Source organism: Dipodomys spectabilis, unplaced genomic scaffold (genome assembly GCF_019054845.1).
Source record: "Dipodomys spectabilis isolate Male_0828 unplaced genomic scaffold, ASM1905484v1 ptg000141l, whole genome shotgun sequence".
NCBI lineage: Eukaryota > Metazoa > Chordata > Mammalia > Rodentia > Heteromyidae > Dipodomys > Dipodomys spectabilis.
In genome coordinates, this window is record NW_024870818.1 from 2,868,673 (window position 1) to 2,887,507 (window position 18,835).

The following is an 18,835-nucleotide window of genomic DNA, read 5'->3' on the forward strand; positions in this document are numbered from 1 at the left end:
CCTGGGTTCGATTCCTCAGCACCACATAAGCAGAAAAAGCCAGAGGTGGGGCTGAGGCTCAAGTGGTAGAGTGCTAGTCGACAGCTGAAGAACTGAGGGACAGCGCCCAGGCCCAGAGTTCAGGCCCCATGACCGACAAAAAAAAAAAAAAAAAAAAAATATAAATTCCAAGCAAATATGGTTTATACTGAATTCATATTGCTTCCACACTCTTGTCAAGTTGAAAAGTTGAATAAATTAATGAAGACAATGCAGGATATGAAAAAGCACTTCAATAAAGAGAAATTTCCAAAAAAGACCAAACCTTAGAAATGAAAATTAATAAATCAAACAAAATGAACAAAAAGTTGCTATCTTCACCAATAGACTAGATAAAACAGAAACAAGCATATATGGTATTAAAGATGATAGATGAATTATCACACTCAAATAGTAATAAAGAAAAAAAATTGTGAACAGGACATTTAAAACCTATGTGACATGATTTGAAGACCAAAGGTAAATCAATCATGAAAACAGAAGATTTCTCAGTAGAAAATCTAAAGTTAGTGAGGGCATAGGATTATGCTATTTCAAGTACCAGCGAAAGTAACTGCCAACCTAAATTATTATATCAAAGTTATCTTTCAGATTGAAGGAGTAATAAAGGCCTTCAAAGATAAACATAGACCAGTATTATGGAAGATACTTAAAAGAATCCTACATATAGCAAGAGAAGCAAGGTAGACACAAAATCACAAGGAATAAATCTTGCTAGAAGAGCAGATAAGAACATGAGAATTAGAAGAGTCAAATATGATTAATTTAGCAAGTCATCAACCTCTAAGATAAATATCAAGACCCAACAATATGCTTCCTGCAAGAAATTCACCTCATCAGTAAAAGCAACCACAAACCAAATGATAAGATGAATAATGATAGTACAAGCAAGTAGAATCTGAAAGCAAGTGTTATAAATATGCTCTCCAAGAACCACTGTAGTCACAACAATAGACAAGAAAATAAAGAATTATCTCAGTAAGGCAAAACTTACTTCTGCAGAAGGGTGAACCATCATAAAGATCTGGTAAGTAAGCACACAGTGCAGGAAGGCTGCTTTGGTATTTATTCTTAAGGCAGAAGGCCCTTCAGACTGACTGAACTCAGGTTTACAATCTGCTCATGACTGGCTAGTTTGAATAGGGTAAGATATATTTATATAAGGTGTATATTAAGACTTTGAAATAAGATTAAGAGTAGTAAAAGTAACCTCAAAACATAACCATACCCTGGGTTATTTCTTGAACAATCTAAGATGTGTCTTCTGAGGAATGTCTTAATTCTACCTTGGAAAAATCAGTTAAGACAAAACGTTACATTTCAAAAATCTTACCTTATCCCAAAGTAGAAACTTTTAAGCAACATACTTTGATAGATAAGGCAGTTTCTTATATCAGTAGCAGCTCCAATATCTGATTAATAGACAAAATCAGCCAGAAAAGACAAAGTTACAAAATTTTGATAAGTGAAACAATCTACCAAGTAGCTATAAGTGTAAATATATATGCCAGACTGCAAGAGTATCACATTTTACAAAATAAATACTACGGTATACAAAATGAAAGACAGGCCAAAGTAATAATACCGGATGCCTTTAACACCCTTTTTCAACAACAGATCATATGGAATTCCCACCCATAAAAATCAACAAAGAGAAACTAGAGTTTTGTTATAGATCAATTGTACACAAATAACAAGTGACTTTTTTCATATGTGAGACATAAAACAAGTACAAAAATCCTAAAATGATATTTTTCCATCTTATCAGATTATAGTGGAATGAAACTAGAATCAACAGATAGCCAGATGTTTGTGGCTCATGGCTATAATCCTAGTTATCCAGGAGGCTGAGATCTGAGGATCGTAGTTCAACGCCAGTCCAGACAAAAAAGTCCAGGAGATTGTTATCTTCAATTAACCAGAAAAAAAAAGGAAGTGGAGGAGTAGCTTGTGGCAGAGTGCCAACCTTAAGAAAAAAAAAGAAGCCAAGTGCAGGTGGCTCACGCATGTAATCCTAGCTACTTAGGAGGCTGAGATCTGAGGATCACAGTTCAAAGCCAGTGTGGGCAGGAAAAGTCAAAGAGACCCTTATCTCCAATAAACCACCAGAAAACCCGAAGTGGCTCTGTGGCTCAAATGGTAGAGCACTAGCCTTGATCTGAAGAGCTGAGGGACAGTGAAAAAAAAAAAAAAGACTTCTCAAATAACCCAATGATGTGTATTTCAAGGTTTTAGAAAAACAAGAACAAGCCAAACCCAAGATCAATAGAAGCCATAATAAAAATCTGCATTAAAATAAGTGATAAACCCAGAAAACAATACAAAGATTCAGTGGAACAAAGCCATGGTTCTTTGAAAAGATAAAACTGACAAAAAGGGATACATATATGAAAGAAGGAAGTAAAATTATACTTATTGCAGAAATGATTATTTACCTAGAAAACACTAAAGATTTACCAAAACAAATTACAAGAAAAGGCAAGGCTAAATAAATAAAACCTGAGGTGAAAAAAGCAGACAGTACCACAGACAGCATTAAAATCATAGGGATATTTTGAAGAATTATATGCCAATAAATTGGAAAATCTAGAAGTAGACATATTTCTAGACACGTGACCTACCAAAAGAGAAACAAGATGATATAAAATATCTATAATAACAAGCAATGAGATTCTGTCTCTCAACAAAGAAAAAATGAGGACTAGAAAGACTCATAGTTGAACTCTATCAAGTTTTTAAATAAACTATTCCACAAAACAAAGATAGGAATACTTCCTAACTCATTTTATGAAGCTATTATTACCCTGACACCAAAGCCTGGTGAGGGTAGAACAAACACAAAAATCAGACCTATATCCTTGATTAAAATAGATTAAAATACTTACAAATTGGATTCAACAACCTACTAAAGATATCACACATCATGATAAAGCTAGTTTCATTCTAGGGATACAAGGATAGTTCAACATTTGAGAATAAAAAAAATAACACAATATATAAATGAAATCAAATAAAAAAAATCAAGGACAAAAGAAAGACAAATGAACTTGAACTTTGACTTTTCTTTTTTCTATTGGAAAAAGCCTTTAGTAAAATCCACCATTCTTTGCTATGAAAATCCTCAATAAACTAGGTATAATACCCGAAGATATAAAAGCTACTTATTGCAAATTCATAGTTAATACCATCATGACTGAGAAAACTAAAAGCAGAAAAATGATAAGGCATCCACAGTCACTATTCTTATTCAAAATATTACTTGAAATTTTAGCCCAAACAATCTTGCATGAGAATGAAAAAAGACACAAACATAAAAGGAGAAAGTGAAATTATCTCTAGTACAGATAAGATTCTATACTTGGAAAACCCTAAAGACTCACCATTAAAAGTCTCTTAGAACTGATGAACAAATTCAGCGGAAGCAGGATACAAAGTCAACATAAAATCAACAAAACCAGTAGCTTTCCTGTATACCAATAATGAACTAAGAAAGAAATCAGGAAAACAGTCCCATTCACACCCTCAAAAAACAAAGCCAAAACAAAACCTGGAGAAAACATCTGTAACCAAGGAGGTGAAAGACCTCCAGGATGAAATTTACAAAATAATGAAGAAAGATATTAAAGATGACACTCAAAGATAAAAAGATCTCCCATGGTCATGAATAGGGAGAAATCATTTTAATTAAGTGGCATATACCCAAAATGATCTACATATTTAATACAATCTTAACAGTTTTCACAGATCTAGGGAGAACCCTCCCCCCCCCCCAAATTCACAAAAGACCTTTAATAGCCAAATCAATCTTGATAGGGAATGGGGGGAATTGCAATGCTGGAACCATAATACCAGATTTCAAAATGTACTACAGGGCCAATGAAATAGTTAGTGCAGGGCTGGGAAGGTGGCTCAGTGGTAGAGCGCTTGCCTTGCATGCCTGAGGCCCTGGGTTCGATTCCTCAGCACCACATAAGCAAAAAGAAAAAAGCCGGAAGTGGTGTTGTGGCTCAAGTGGTAGAACACTAGCCTTGAGCTGAAAAGCTGAGGGACAGCGCCCAGGCCCAGAGTTTAGGCCCCACGACTAGACCCCCCCCCAAAAAAAGAAAAAGAAATAGTGAGTGCAGATATAAACCCATGTGGGGGAGGAACAGGGGAGGTAGAAGAGGGAAGGGATAGTAAAAGAAAACCAAAGGTGGGGGTAACAATGCTCAACAAGAAATTTACTCATTACCTTACTGAGGTAACTGTAACCTCTCTGTACAGCATCTTTACAAGAAAACAAAAATTTAAAAAGAAAACACTATAGATTAAAAAAAAAAACCCATGCATCTATATGCAGATTCTAAACAAAGCTGTCAAAATCATACATTGGACAAAAGACAGCCTCCTTCCCAAAGTCCTGGAAAAACTGTATAACCATATGTAGAAGATTGAAAGTAGGTTCCTATCTGTACAAAATATATACCTGATGTGGCTCAGTGGTAGAGTGCATGCCTTGCATGCATGAGGCCCTGGGTTCAATTCCTCAGCACCACATAAACAAAAAGCCCGAAGTGGTAGCGCGCTAGCCTTGAGCTGAAGAGCTCAGGGACAGCGCCCAGGCCCAGAGTTCAAGCCCTCCAGCCGACAAAAAAAGAAGGAACAAAATATATACTTGAAATGGACCAAAGATCTCAATATAATAATCCCAAAGTTTGAAAGTACTAGAAGAAAACATAGGAGAAACTTCCATCCATCCATCCATCTATCTATCTATCTATCTGAAGAACTGAATCAAATTGAAAAATCTCTGTACAACAAATGAAACAATAGAGTGAAGAAGCAGAAATGAACAATGAATATCTGGCAAAGGCCAGATATTCTTTGGCAGAGGCCTAATATTCAAAATATATGATGAACTCAACAACAACAACAACAAAACAAACCAAGTAATCCAACTGAAAAAGTAAATGGTCTGAACAAATACTTCTCAGAAGCGCCACCAATGGCGGGGCTCTGGTGGCTCAAGTCTGTAATACTCAGGAGGCTGAGATATGAGGATTGTGGTTCAAAGCCAGCCCAGGCAAAAAAAGGCCCCAAGAAACTCTTATTTCTAATTAACTGGAAGTAGAGCCGTGGTTCAAAGTGGTAGAGCGCTAGCCTTGAGCAAAAGAAGTTGGGGACAGCACCCCAGCCCTGAGTTCCAGCCCATGACCATCACCAACAACAAAAAAGTAGTGCAAATGGCTAATAAATACATGAAAAAATGTTCAGTACCTTTAGCCATGAGAACCAAAAGTACGTGTCATCCCCCTCAGGATAGCCACTGTGAAAACAGAATAGAGGTTGCTCAGAAAACTAACTAGAATTACTATGTAATTTAATTGACTAGTCCTGGGTAGATAACTTCAAAGAAATAAAAACAGCTTACAGTAGAGATCTCTGCCCACCTATGTTTATTGCACTGTTTACAACACTCTTCCCCTAATTATGAAGTTTCTGTTATTTAAAAACACCATGCCGCTGCCGCAGGGTGCTGGTGGCTCACACCTGTAATCCTAGCTACTCAGGAGGCTGAGATCTGAGAATCACAGTTCAAAGCCAGCCCAGGCAAGAAAGTCTGTGAGACTCTTATCTCCAATTAACCACCAGAAAACCCGAAGTGGCACTGTGGCTCAAGTGGTAGAGTGCTAGCCTTGAGCTGAAGAGCTGAGGGACAGCACCCAGGCCCAGAGTTCAAGCCCCATGACCGACAAAAAACAAAAACAAAAACAAACAAACAAAAAACACTGTGCCACTGTCAGTCAAAATTTTGGGAAGAGCCCCTTACAAATATTGCTGGTAAGAGTGCAAATAATTACAAGGTTTCTAGAACAAAACATAACTATACTATGTAAACAGCGCTATCCTATATAAACATGAAACAAAATGTTCCAAAGAAAGCATTTAAGGAAATTACAATATCCTAGCAATGAGATATACAGCTATTAAGGGTGTGATTTTTTTTCCAAAAATTTAAAAATCACTCATAATGATGGTGTATGCCAAAAACACAAAAAGCAGCTTGAAGGGGTTTTTACTAGTCAAATCAGGAACAATTTAAGCACACACAAAACAGATAACCTTTTCAATGAGTACTCACAGGTTTAAACATGTAAGGAATAAAATGAAAATTAGAAACGGAATCGAATATTTATATAGTTTCAAAAGGCCTCTGTAAAATATACTTAATTAGAATGGGAAAATATTACTCTACAATGCTAAAGCCTGACTCTATTCTTACCAAGGATTAACATGAATATCATCAGTAATGAGAACCTGCAATTCATGTACCACTTGAGGAGATGCAGTGAGCACAGGAGATGGAAAGAGAATCGGAATCATTTGTGAAATATTTTAACAAAGAACTTGCCTTTGTGTTTGTGTGCAGTTTTGTCCAAATGTATTTCTTATACAGAGTGTTTGCCACCACTATCAAGATACAGAACTCTCCTCTTCTGTCCTCCATCCTTGCTCAATCTGCTTACCACTTTCCACTTTCTGTTTTGTGATTTCAAAAGTTACGTACATGAAATCATATGGCAGGTAAACCCTTTAAAGTTGACTTTTGTCACTCAGTATCAGGCCTCTGAGGTCTACTCTAGTTGCTGCATATACCCATAGTCAGTCCTCTCTACTGCTGAGTAATGTTTCACTGAATAGATGCACTAGATTGTTCAACCATTTATCCCTCAAAGAACACCTGCTTTGTTTCTAGTGCTTTACTATGATAAATAGCATTGTAACAAAGATAGTAAGAATGTTCAGATATAGGCATTTGTGTAAATCTAAGTAGTCATTTCCCTGGGATAAATGCCCAAGGAATGACTTGTAGAAATCTGTAAGTGCATATTTAGTCACAAAAAGTTGCTAAACTATTTTCCAGAGTCACTGTGCCATTTTATATGTCCATAATAACTAAGTAGAAAGAACTATGTATGATGTTGTTCTCTAACAGAATCTGTGTGTAGTTAAACTGCTTTTTCCAAAACCTCTGATTGTCTTAAAAGTGAAATAATTTATTGGCTCAGGGCCTATTTCAAAATTAGCTGTAAACGCAATACAAAGACATGAATCAAGAAATCTGTAATGAAGGCAAAAACACAGGAAGTAGTCTCTCTTTCTGTCACACCTTGGCAAGGTGCTATATTTTCCCTTTCATGCTATAGACATCTCTGTGCTTCTCAACCCTGTGTCCTATTGATAGGAAGAACACTGGCTGCTGTATGTTCTCTAGCAGATGTTGAAGCAGTGGTTGATTCTGGTTCAACTTACCCTTCAGAAACCCTCAGAAAATACCAGGCATCTCAGGACTTTCCAGAAAATTCTCCTGTACAGGCCAACTCTACTTAAAAGTAGCTTTATGCTAATTAATGTTATTCCTTGTATAATGAATTTATAAATTAAGTTTGACTTAGATTATTCACTTTCTTTTGAACACAGAAAATATGGGTTTTAAATACTTCTATTTAAGATGGAACTTTTTAAAAGAGAGTTGTAAGGAATAGATAAGCTACTTTAATAATGTGCCTGGCATACAACAAACTCAGTAATTGTTCCTCATCTTTTGGAATGAAGTACTTACTCCACACCAAAAGGTATGCTCATCCTGAGGGGGGGGAGGGGAGTGAGGGGGAAGGGATGGGGTGAGAGAAAGAGAGAAAGAGAGAGAGAGAGATGGAGAGCCAGAGGGAGTGCCAGGGTTGTGTTTAACTTGCTATTTCTATGTCTGCTTAGTCCAAGATCTGTTAAAAGGGAGTAAACAAGTAATAGGCCCATTGTCTTGGTAGCTAGGGAACATTCGAGCCACAATAAATACAAATATTTGGCACAAGGGGCTCATTACTGGGTAATAAATAGAGTATGCTAAATAAATCAGAGCAGAGTACTTTGAAGATTTGTTCATGGAGAATTCATAGACTTGTTAAGATGACAAGAGACAATGTAAGTCAGAGAAACAGTCTACAAGTCCAGTAGCCATCAGTAATAGACTTGAAGCCTGTGCCAAATTAGCAGTCATGGCAACAGAGCACAGTATGTGTAAAGGTGATTCAATATTAATCTTTCACCAGAAGAGAAGCTGCACTTGAAATGGCCCTCGAAAAGAAGAGATGATGTGTCTGCAGGCTGGATGGAAGCTCTTGAGTCAAGAGGCAAGATGGGCTTAGGAAGGTGAAGGAAAGAAAGAAGGAATGGAGCTGTTAGCTGAGATTTTTTTTTTTTTTTCCATTTAAAAATAGGATCTCAGCTGGGTACCAGTGGCTCATGCCTGTAATCCTAGCTACTCAGGAGGCTGAGATCTGAGGATTGTGGTTTGAAGCCAGCCAGGGAAGGAAACAAGGAGGCTCTTATCTCCAATAAACTACTCCAAAAAGGCAAAAGTGATGCTGTGACTTGCCTTGAGCAAAAGAAGCTCAGGGATAGCACACAAGCTCAGAGTTCAAGCCCTAGAACTGGAAAAAAACAAAAAACAAAAAACAGTAACAACAACAACAACAAATAGGTTCTCAAGAAGAACAAAGTTAGGCTGGTAGAACACCTGCATAACAAATTTGAGGCCCCGAGTTCAAACCCCAATTCTGCTAAAGGGTGGTGGGTAGAAAACAAAATGGGGAACTTAAATTATCAGATAACAAAAAATGCCTACTGCAGTATAATATGGAAAGGATGGATTTTTCAAGCATAATTCACTCACTGAATATACACATGGAAGACAAAACATTTTGATTCTACTTACCCTTTTACATAAAAATGAGCCTAAATAGATCATAGGCCTAAATGTGAAAAATAAAATTCTTCTAGAAAAAGAAATTGTAGTGATCATGAGGGAAAAAAATACTTCAAACAAGAAACAGGAAGCACTAAATAGACTGATAGATTGGACATCAAAATTTTCTTTCCATCAAAAAGATGCTATTAAAATAGTGACAAGGCAAGCTGTTACCTGGGAAAAGCTACTTGCAATACCAGTCATTGTTAAGAAACTTGTATACAGAATACATAAAGAATTCCTATAGGGGGGTTGGGAAGGTGGCTCAGTGGTAGATCGCTTGCCTTGCATGCTCGAGGCCAGGGTTCAATTCCTCAGCACCACATAAACAAAAAGAAAAAAGCCGGAAGTGGCGCTGTGGCTCAAGTGGTAGAGCACTAGCCTTGAGCTGAAGAGCTGAGGGACAGTGCCCAGGCCCAGAGTTCAGGCCCCACTACCGGACCAAAAAAAAAAAAAAAATCCTATAGGCTAATGTGAGACAAGCCAAGAGAAAAAAAAAAGCCAAAGCCTGAACAGGTATTTAAAAAGAGAATATATCTAAATGTCCAATAAACATATGAAAAGTCATCAGAGAAATGCTCACTAAAACTATGTGAAGAGGCAGGACTGGTGGCTCATGCCTCACTTGGGTGGCTTATCCTGGCCTTTTGGGAGGCTGAAGTTCCAGGCTGGCCTAAGATATATATTAAGACCACATTCTACCCATTAGGATGGCTAACATTAAAACTAAATCATTCTTATCAGAATCACTTTGGCTAGGAACAACTGTAATTCTCATACTTTATTGATGAGGGTGTATCTAGAAAACTGTTTCACAGTAACTATTAAACCTATACCAAACTTGAGCTGGGGGCTCACACCTGTAAGCCAGTTAGAAAGGTCATATATGAAGTTTGAAGCTAGCCTGGGCAAGAAAATCTGTGGGGGTCTTATCTCCAATTAACCATCAAAAAGCTGGAATTGGAGCTGTGGCTCAAGTGGCAGAGTCTGGCTAAAGTGGAAAAGTGCCTGTCTGGCAAGCACAAGACCTAAAGTTCAAACTCCAGCACTGCAAAAAAAGCCTGGGTGGAATCAAAAGTATATAGTCCTTACATATTCCTCAACGGTATAGTCAGTCCCTGCCTCTGTCCTATCCTTTCTTATTCTACACTCAGGTATTATCTAACCAAAAATCTTGGGGCTCCTATTTGGTGGTGGTGCTATTTGTATCTCCTAAGTAAAAGCCCTCTAGGAATCTCCCAGAATCAAACACCATGTAGTTAACTTGTCCTTCTTGGTAAGCTAAACACTTGCTTAACACTTAACTTGCAGGAGAAACCCCCATTCTTTATGGAGAACCAGTCCAGCTTAATCAATGTATATATATCACATTTCAAGGCCCAACAGGCAGACCTAGACAATACAATCTAGCCTTACCAGGACTCTTCACTCCAAACTTACTTTATAGAAACTGAGTTGGGGGCTAGAGGAGAACAAAAACAAGAAAGTTAGTGATAAGGGAAAAGAAAGACAACTTTATGGGGCTGGGAAGGTGGCTCAGTGGTAGAGTGCTTGCCTTGCATGCATGAGGCCCTGTGTTCCATTCCTCAGCACCACATAAGAAAAAAGCTGGAAGTGGTGCTGTGGCTCAAGTGGTAGAGCGCTAGGCTTGAGCTGAAGAGCTGAGGGACACGGCCCAGGCCCAGAGTTCAAGCCCCACGACCGGACTCCCGCCCCCCCCCCCCCCCAAAGACAACTTTATATTTATCTGCCTGACTCTGATAGTAAACCATAGTAACAAGGTATATTTAATGGATCACACATTCAAAAATGTTTTAAAATCACAGTCTAAAAATCAAACCAAACAAACAAAAAACTCCCCTTCATTTTAGAAAAATAAATTAAAATGTTATATAAGCAATTAAGAAATGGAACAATTAAGTTCAAATTCTTCATAATCTTTACCGTAGTACCAGAAATATTACTGTAATATCTGTATGGTAATTTCAACATGATGTCAAAACCCTCTGTCAATGCATCTGCCCATCTAGCCTACATTTCTGCTTTGTTTACTATGTCTTAAAGAAAGACCATAGGGAACCCTAATGCATTGTTGGTGGGAGTGTAAACTTGTTCAGCCACTTTGGAAAGTAGTATGGAGGTTCCTCAAAAGACTCCACATAGAGCTCCCCTATGACCCAGCAATCCCACTTTTGGGCATTTACTCACACAATCACAAACTAAGCTATTCTAAAGCTATCAGCACAACTGTTTATAACAGCATTATTTACCATAGCTAAGATAGGGAACCAACCCAGATGCCCCTAGGTAGATGAATGGATCAAGAAAATGTGGTATATTTATAAAATGGAATTCTATGCCTCCATCAGAAAGAATGACATTGCCCCATTTGTTAGGAAATGGAAAGACTTAGGAAAAAACTGTATTAAGTGAAGTAAGCCAGGCCAAAAGAAACATAGGTCCCATGGTTTCCATTATTTGAAATAAGTAGTATAAGTCTAGGACAAGCAGAAAAGGACAAAAGCTATGGACATATGACCATATAAGATGATGTTAAGTGAAATGAACCCTAAGATAGGGACACAAGTGGTTTTTGCTTTCTTGCTATTGTTTTTGTTGTTGTTGTTGTTGTTGTTTTTTGGGAGGGGGGTGTCCTGTCGTGGGGCCTGAACTCTGGGCCTGGGCGCTGTCCCTCAGCTCTTCAGCTCAAGGCTAGCTCTCTATCACTTGAGCCACAGCGCCACTTCTGGCTTTTTTCTTTTTGCTTATGTGGTGTTATGGAATCGAACCCAGAGCCTCAAGCATGCAAGGCAAGCGATCTACCACTAAGCCACCTTCCCAGCCCCTCTTCCTATTGTTTTTAACGTATTTAAAATGTACTATGTGATTTTTTTTTTCTCTTGTATGTTCTTCCCCCACAGTATAATAATCCCTGTTTTCAATGTATTTGATGTCCGTGCCCTGAATTTTTCTAATTTGGGGAAGGGAAGGGAAATAACAAAATGCTTAAATAAGGATACAGGTTGACCCATTGTAACAATGAAATGTACAAGACACTATGTTGAAAATGAACTTTACAACTTGGGGGTGGGGGGGAGAAAAGGGATGGTAGGGGGAAAACAAAGGAGGAGGTAACAATGCTTGATAGGAAATGTACTCATTACCTTATTCATGTAACTGTAACCCCTCTGTACAGTATTTTTACAATAAAAACTATAAAAAGACCATAATATCATTTATGATATTTATATAAGGCTTTTACATTTATTCTATACTACTTTTACCAGTTTGCCCAGGATAGGTAATGAGTGGTCTTTACTCAGCACTAGAGATTTCATTATCACCACAATCAGTAACTCAATCTGTTAATCCATCTAAAATAGTAGATACAATAAATTCATTACTACCAGTGATTGTACAGTCAGTAATCATATTTTTTCTAGTGTAAATAACAGACAAAAAGGCATATATTCATTTGCAGCTTTTTAGGATTATACACTAATAAACTCAAGGAAGATCAAAGCAACCATTAGCTAATCAAATTTTGATAACTGACTTCAAACATTACAGAAATGATTGGTAGCAAATATTAGAATTATAATTTTCCCCAAAAGGTTTCCAAGTTGTTCATAAGATTTGACATTTAGAAGGAAAAAAATGACTTTTACAAGATGAAGAAAGTATAATAGAACAATGCCAAGAAACCAAGCTTTTTCAAAATTATTGTACATAGCAAATATGTACAAATGAAAACAAGACCAAAATATCTTTATACCTAAATTGATCATCCTAAAAAGGTAGACTGCCAAAAGGGACAACAAAAGTTTGCTTTCCTGGTTTTCATATCAGTAAGGATAATTCACAATGGTACAAATATCACATACATACCATCAATTACATGAGCAGCTACACATACTTACCCTTCAGGTTTGAATTACCTAATAAGAGTTATCATTTTAGAAGTTAGTTTTAAAAAAACTTATGAAAACAATTTCTTTGAACATTATAAGTACATAAGTCTGTAATAATACATTAGTGATACTTGAGTAGTTTTGTGTAAAAATTAAACACAATACATTAATAAAATTAGATCCTAAATTGTCCTATCAACTGACTATAAGGTTTGCAAAAAGGAGATTACCATGTGGTTCAGGCAGAAAAGAGTTTATTGGGAGGAGAGCAAAATGTTGGCCCTCACAAGTTGGAAGGGGAGGGGGGTGGGGAGAGGAAGGAAGAGGAAGGGAGCAGAGGAGGAAACTTGTGTTGAGAGGGATTATATAGGGAACTGTAGGGAGGCGGGGTGACCACAGCAGATACAGAAGTGATCTCAGAATCTGGGAATCTCAGAACCTCTCACTGCCCAAAGGAGGCTTGAAGGGGCTGTTCAGTAAATGACCTCAGTGGATGATGAAGTGACCTCAAAGTCTGGGGTGCTTTCCTGACTCACAGTCAGGTGACTGACAGATGATTACTGGTTTCAAGTAGGTGATAAGGCATGTGCTGTCTTTCAGGAAGAGGAAGGGGGGGGGGGGGCTGTTCTCCTGGGCAGACCTAACACTGACCATATTTGAGAACCTGCTATTTTCCCTAAAAATGACTTCAATTTGAAATGGAACAAGTAATATAAGTTAGCTAATTACTGATAACAAGGGCAACAAAACAGAAGCAGCAGTGAGGACACATACATTAGCTCCTGGAAAGAATTTTTTCTTCCCTGGGACTCAGTTTCATTTGTATAACAAAATAAATTAGCCACTATAATTTTCTACTCTCATATCCCTGAAACTACAATGAAATAAAATCTATGAGTATTTCTTTTTTTTTTTGGTCTGGTCGTGGTGCCTGAACTTTGGGCCTGGGCGTTGTCCCTTAGCTCTTCAGGTCAAGGCTAGCGCTCTAACACTTGAGCCACAGCTCTACTTCCGGCTTTTTTCTTTTTGCTTATGTGGTGCTGAGGAATCGAACCCAGGCCCTCAGGCATGCAAGGCAAGCGTTCTACCACTGAGCCACTTTCCCAGCCCATGAAATAAAATCTAAACTAAGAGGCAGAAGAACTCTCTCAAATTTATGCCTTCACACACACACACACACACACAAAACCTTGCTTACATCCACCAACTTGTCTTTAGAGAATTCCTGGACCTTTTCTCTTTTTGTTCTCAATTGTGGTTCAGGGACTCTTCATGGCCAATAATTCTTTCTCTTCAGCTAAAGGTGTTTAAGACTCTTGAACCCTCTAAACAAAAGATTTCCCTCTGTGCTCCTCTAGTGCCCCTCACTATAGAGTTTCTTAATCTCCCCACTCAGTCCTGAACTCTAGCATACTCTGGCTTCCACCCCATGACTTCATTGAAACTGCTCCTGTAAGTTCCTTGAGTTCAAGACTGAATGTTATGTGGCTAGGGCACAGGCTTCTGTGGCTGCCGCTGCATCTTCAGGGCCTAGCTCACAGTAGGACTGAATACATTATTGTTCTTGCATTTATTCTGACTGCTCTTGAATGTGTTCACTAACTCTGGTTTCAATGTTCCCACCAAATAAAGTTAGGAAACATACAAACCCAAGCTAAACGGGGCTAAAATGTGATGAATATGAAAGAAAATGAATGCAATTCTTTGTACTACAAGCTATCCAGAGGGGGGAAAATATATTGAGAGAGGTGGTACTTTTTTTTAATTAATTAATTTATTTTATTGTGAGAATACTGTACAGAGGGGTTACAATTACATGGGCAAGATAATGAGTACATTTCTTATCAAGCATTGTAGCCTCCTCCTTTGTTAAGAGGTGGTACTTTTCGAACAAGCTAGGGGGAAAAAAACTGAGGGAGGACAAAAATGTGTTAGTGTGTTTTTAACAGACCTAATTGCTTTCAAGCAATTTTTTTTTAGCATAAATGGAGGTGTCAGTTCAAGATCCTGGACACCAGAGAGTGATGCTACTCTGGATAGCCCACCTAATTCCCCTTGTTCTCTTTTCTCTGCTCCCCCAGAAACTTTCTCTAGTACTTCATGAAAACTCCCACAGGAGGTTCTGCACTTAGCTGATATGAACATTTGACAGGTTTTAATTTTTTTTTATGGTTATGTTTTAAATTAAAATTAAAACTTAATTTTAAATTAAAATTTCTTGCTATATGTTTCTAGACTGATGAGTTAAGCCTTAAGAGACCAGGATATTCCAAGAATTAAAAAAAAAATCACAGAGATGTACAAGTTGTAATGTTGAAAAACAAACTTTACAACTTTGGGGTTATGGCTGGGCGGGGGGAGGGGAACAGTTGGGAAGGGATATGAAGGGGAAACAAAGGAGGAGGCAACAATTCTTGATAAGAAATGTACTCATTATCTTGCCCATGTAATTGTAACTCCTCTGTACAGTATTTTCACAATAAAAAAAAAAATCACAACTACTTTGTGGACTTTCAAAACTAAATACTGCAATTCTAACTAAAAAATGCACACATTGACAGCTGTTCTTTGGCAGTGCTGTTCTATATACAATTACAAACATCTGTCATAAGAGCAAGTCATCTTTTAGAAAAAAGAATTATCTATTAAAGTTATAAAACTGCAACCTAATGTAGTTATAACTCAATTACCTGACTGACAGGTAATGAAGTAGCTAAACCTCATAAATATGGCCTTAAATATTGACTGTACAATAGCAGATTTACACCTAACTAACTTTTCCCAAGTAATACTAGTTTCATTTTAATTTTTCCTCTGATCATCCATTAAAGATGATGTAGACATATGAGGAAACTAGAAAAAAAAAGCAGGCTTAAATAAAATTATACACAAGTCACAGGTAAGAAAACACAATGACATTCTTGAAGGGATTATAAAACAAAGCTTTGTCAAGATCCAGGTGGACTCTGCACTGATAACTCCTTGCAAACTATGGAAAGAATTCCATGGCAAACAGATTTCTAGCCAGATGACCTTTTTAATGGTGCTTTTGCTTCATTTGTTTAAAGTTTTACTTTTCCCCAGGAGGTAAAAAGACTAAAGGCTAAAAGCAAAAAATAGAAAACACTTATTATTTGCAACCTACCAAATACTTTTGGTTAGACATGACTTGAGAATTAGCTTGTCATATGATGAAGAATCTTCCAATTTTCCCGCACATAATCCAAAGAATTCATCTTACATAGGACCCAGCATATATATTTTTATATGTTTTTTATTGTAAAAATACTGTACAGAGGGGTTACAGTTACATGAGTAATGAGTACATATCTATCTTATGGAGCATTGTCACGTCCTTTGTTTTGCCTCTACCATCCCTTCCCTCCCTACCTCCCCAACTCCCCCCCTATATTTTTTAAGTTTCATAAATCAGTATTTACTGAGTGTATTCAGATTGTTTTTAGGTGGATTTCATTTTTACTTAGAAGTTGGTGATGACTCCCTAAACTGATATTAAAAACAGAAATAAGTCCTAGTCCAAAATATAAAAAAGTATTCTTTACTTTTCCATTTCCTCTAAATCAATGGTTGCTTCCAGCATAACAAGTGAACAGCTTCCTGATCTGAAGCTTACAATTAAGATGGTTATATTATTAACCAACTAATTTGCTAAAAGTTCTTTCTTTCTTTATAGGATTTTTTTGTTTTAATATCTTAGGACCTCATTATTTCAAGCCAAACTACTCTATTCTACTTGAAACTACTTTAGTCAAGATTTCTTCTTTGCTCCAGAGAAATATGTCACCTCTAAGCTGCTGTATATATCTTCTCTTCTAGTCTTTGTGCAAAGAATCCATTTACTAAGCCTTTAAAACCCTCCCCAGGAATGATGTTTTCTATGAGGTCTGGAGAAATGAGATTACTTACAATTACTGAGTTACTGTGTGATACATACTACACAAGATGCTTACTCGTGGAAAGTAGGGCTCTAACATCTGCACTGGTATTCTTTTCATTACGTCATGCTGCTTGTCAAATTTACCTTCCTTCTTTTGTAAATTTAACAAAGCAAATCATATTATCTTTATTTCCAAGTTTTTCTCCCATTTTATGCTCTAAAACCAATGGTTGTCAACTTTGAAGTTTGTGTGTGTGTGTGTCTTTAATAAACTAGGTAGACCTTGACATCTGTACATTAAAAACAGTTTACAAAGATGATACTATGGCTAGCTAAGGCTGAGAAATACTATGTTAAACTCCCAGGGAAGACAAAAATTTCTAAATTGAACTGGCAAAATTAATGATATAGCTAAATCAGTCAAACTACCTTTTAAAAACTGTTATGACAGCACACATATTGTTAAAAGGTTTGCTGCTTATATTTTTCTGAAAATATCATTAAGAAATTTAGTATTCTGGGGCTGGGAAGGTAGCTCAGTGGTAGAGTGCTTGCCTTGCATGCATGAGGCCCTGGGTTCAATTCCTCAGTACCACATACGCAAAAAAGAAAAAAGCCAGAAGTGGCATTGTGGCTCAAGTGGTAGAGTGCTAGCCTTGAGCTGAAGAGCTGAGGGACAGCGCCCAGGCCCAGAGTTCAGGCCCCATGACCGGACCCAAAAAAAAAAAGAAAAAAAAGAAAGAAAGAAAGAAAGAAATTTAATATTCTTGAGATTCAAAATGCCAGCACCATTATGGCTCACACTTATAATCCTAGCTACTCAGGAGGCTGAGATCTGAGGATCACGGTTCAAAGCCAGCTGGGACAGCAAAGTCCATGAGACTCTTTTATCTCCAATTAACCACCAGAAAACCAGAAGTGGTGCTGTGGCTAAAGTGGTAGAGCACTAGCCTTGAGCTGAAGAGCTGGGGGACAACACCCAGACCCAAAGTTCAAGCCCTACAACCAAAAGATAAATACATAAATAAATAAAGCATTCCCAACATAAAATTTTCAGTACTTCTCTTTAAATTCAACTAAGAAAATTTACTTAAAGGAATAAATGTAATTACTCTAACAACCCTTGAAATAAGAAGTAACTATTTCAGGTAACAGCCTAGATTTATGGGAAACTTTCTGAAATATTTAATTACTAGTACTAATCAGAGAGCCTATGACTTTATTTCTTTTTGAAGATTTACATGATATGTGTATATGTGCAAATATATATAATTTAAAGGCCATAGTCTTATTTTTAAAAACCATGTTTAAAAACTAATCAGAGTTAGAAATAAACTTTGAGATGAATATATGAATAGTGACTAAAAATTGCCTTCCACTTGCAAAAACCACTTATTGGTCATCTAACTGAAATCTCAGCTTTTTATTTAGGCATAACACATTGTATTTCAAGTAAATGTCTGAACCTAATGAGAAAGTTGTTTTCTCTGTTGCACATAATGTCTAGATGAATCCAAAACATGGGAACATGTACAAAGCAATGAATATTTAAATATTCTGCTTAGACTTCAGGCAGGACAAAGACTTGAATTTTAAAACTTGAAGTGTGTGTGTGTGTGTGTGTGTGTGTGTGTGTGTACACGCACCAGAAGTGTGTGTGTGTGTGTGTGTGTGTGTGTGTGTGTGTGTGTGTGTGTGTGTGTGTGTGTGTGTGTGTGTACACGCACCAGACCTGAACTTGACCGCAGGGCCTCAGTACTGTCCCTGGATTGGATTTTTTTAAAAAACTCAAGCTAGCACTCTATCACTTGAGCCACAGCTCCAATTTTGGCCTTTTGGTGGTTAACTGGAGAAAAAAAACCAGAAACTTTTTTTTGCCCAGGCTAGCTTCAAATTGTGAGTCTCAGATCTCAGCCTCCTGAGTAGCTGGGATTAAAGATGTAGAGCCACCAATGTCCTGCCTGATTTTTCTTTCTTTTCTTTTTCTTTTTTTTGTTGGTCTTGGAGCTTGAACGTAGGGCTTCGGTGCTGTCTCCGAGCTTTTTCACTCAAGGATTATGCCCTACCATTTTGAGCCACAGTGCCACTTCTGGTTTTCTGGTAGTTAAATGGCGATAAGAGTTTCACCAACTTTCCTGCCTGGGCTGGTCTAACTGTGATCCTCAGATCTCAGCCTCCTGAGTAGCTGGGATTACAGAC

The 18,835-nt window shown here is 37.4% G+C and overlaps 1 protein-coding gene across 3 annotated transcripts in view; it reads right to left on the reverse strand.

Annotated features, from left to right (window-relative positions):
* Positions 1-18,835, reverse strand: part of Aftph (aftiphilin) — a 69,821-nt gene that overhangs the window by 37,650 nt on the left and 13,336 nt on the right. The window contains exon 1 of one of the 3 annotated variants that reach the window (XM_042691142.1): positions 1,373-1,451. The exons of the other annotated variants lie outside the window; for them this stretch is intronic. The gene's annotated coding sequence lies outside the window, so the exon portion shown is untranslated. Of the gene's footprint in view, positions 1-1,372; positions 1,452-18,835 lie in introns of those variants that run through there. 3 annotated transcript variants of the gene reach the window in all.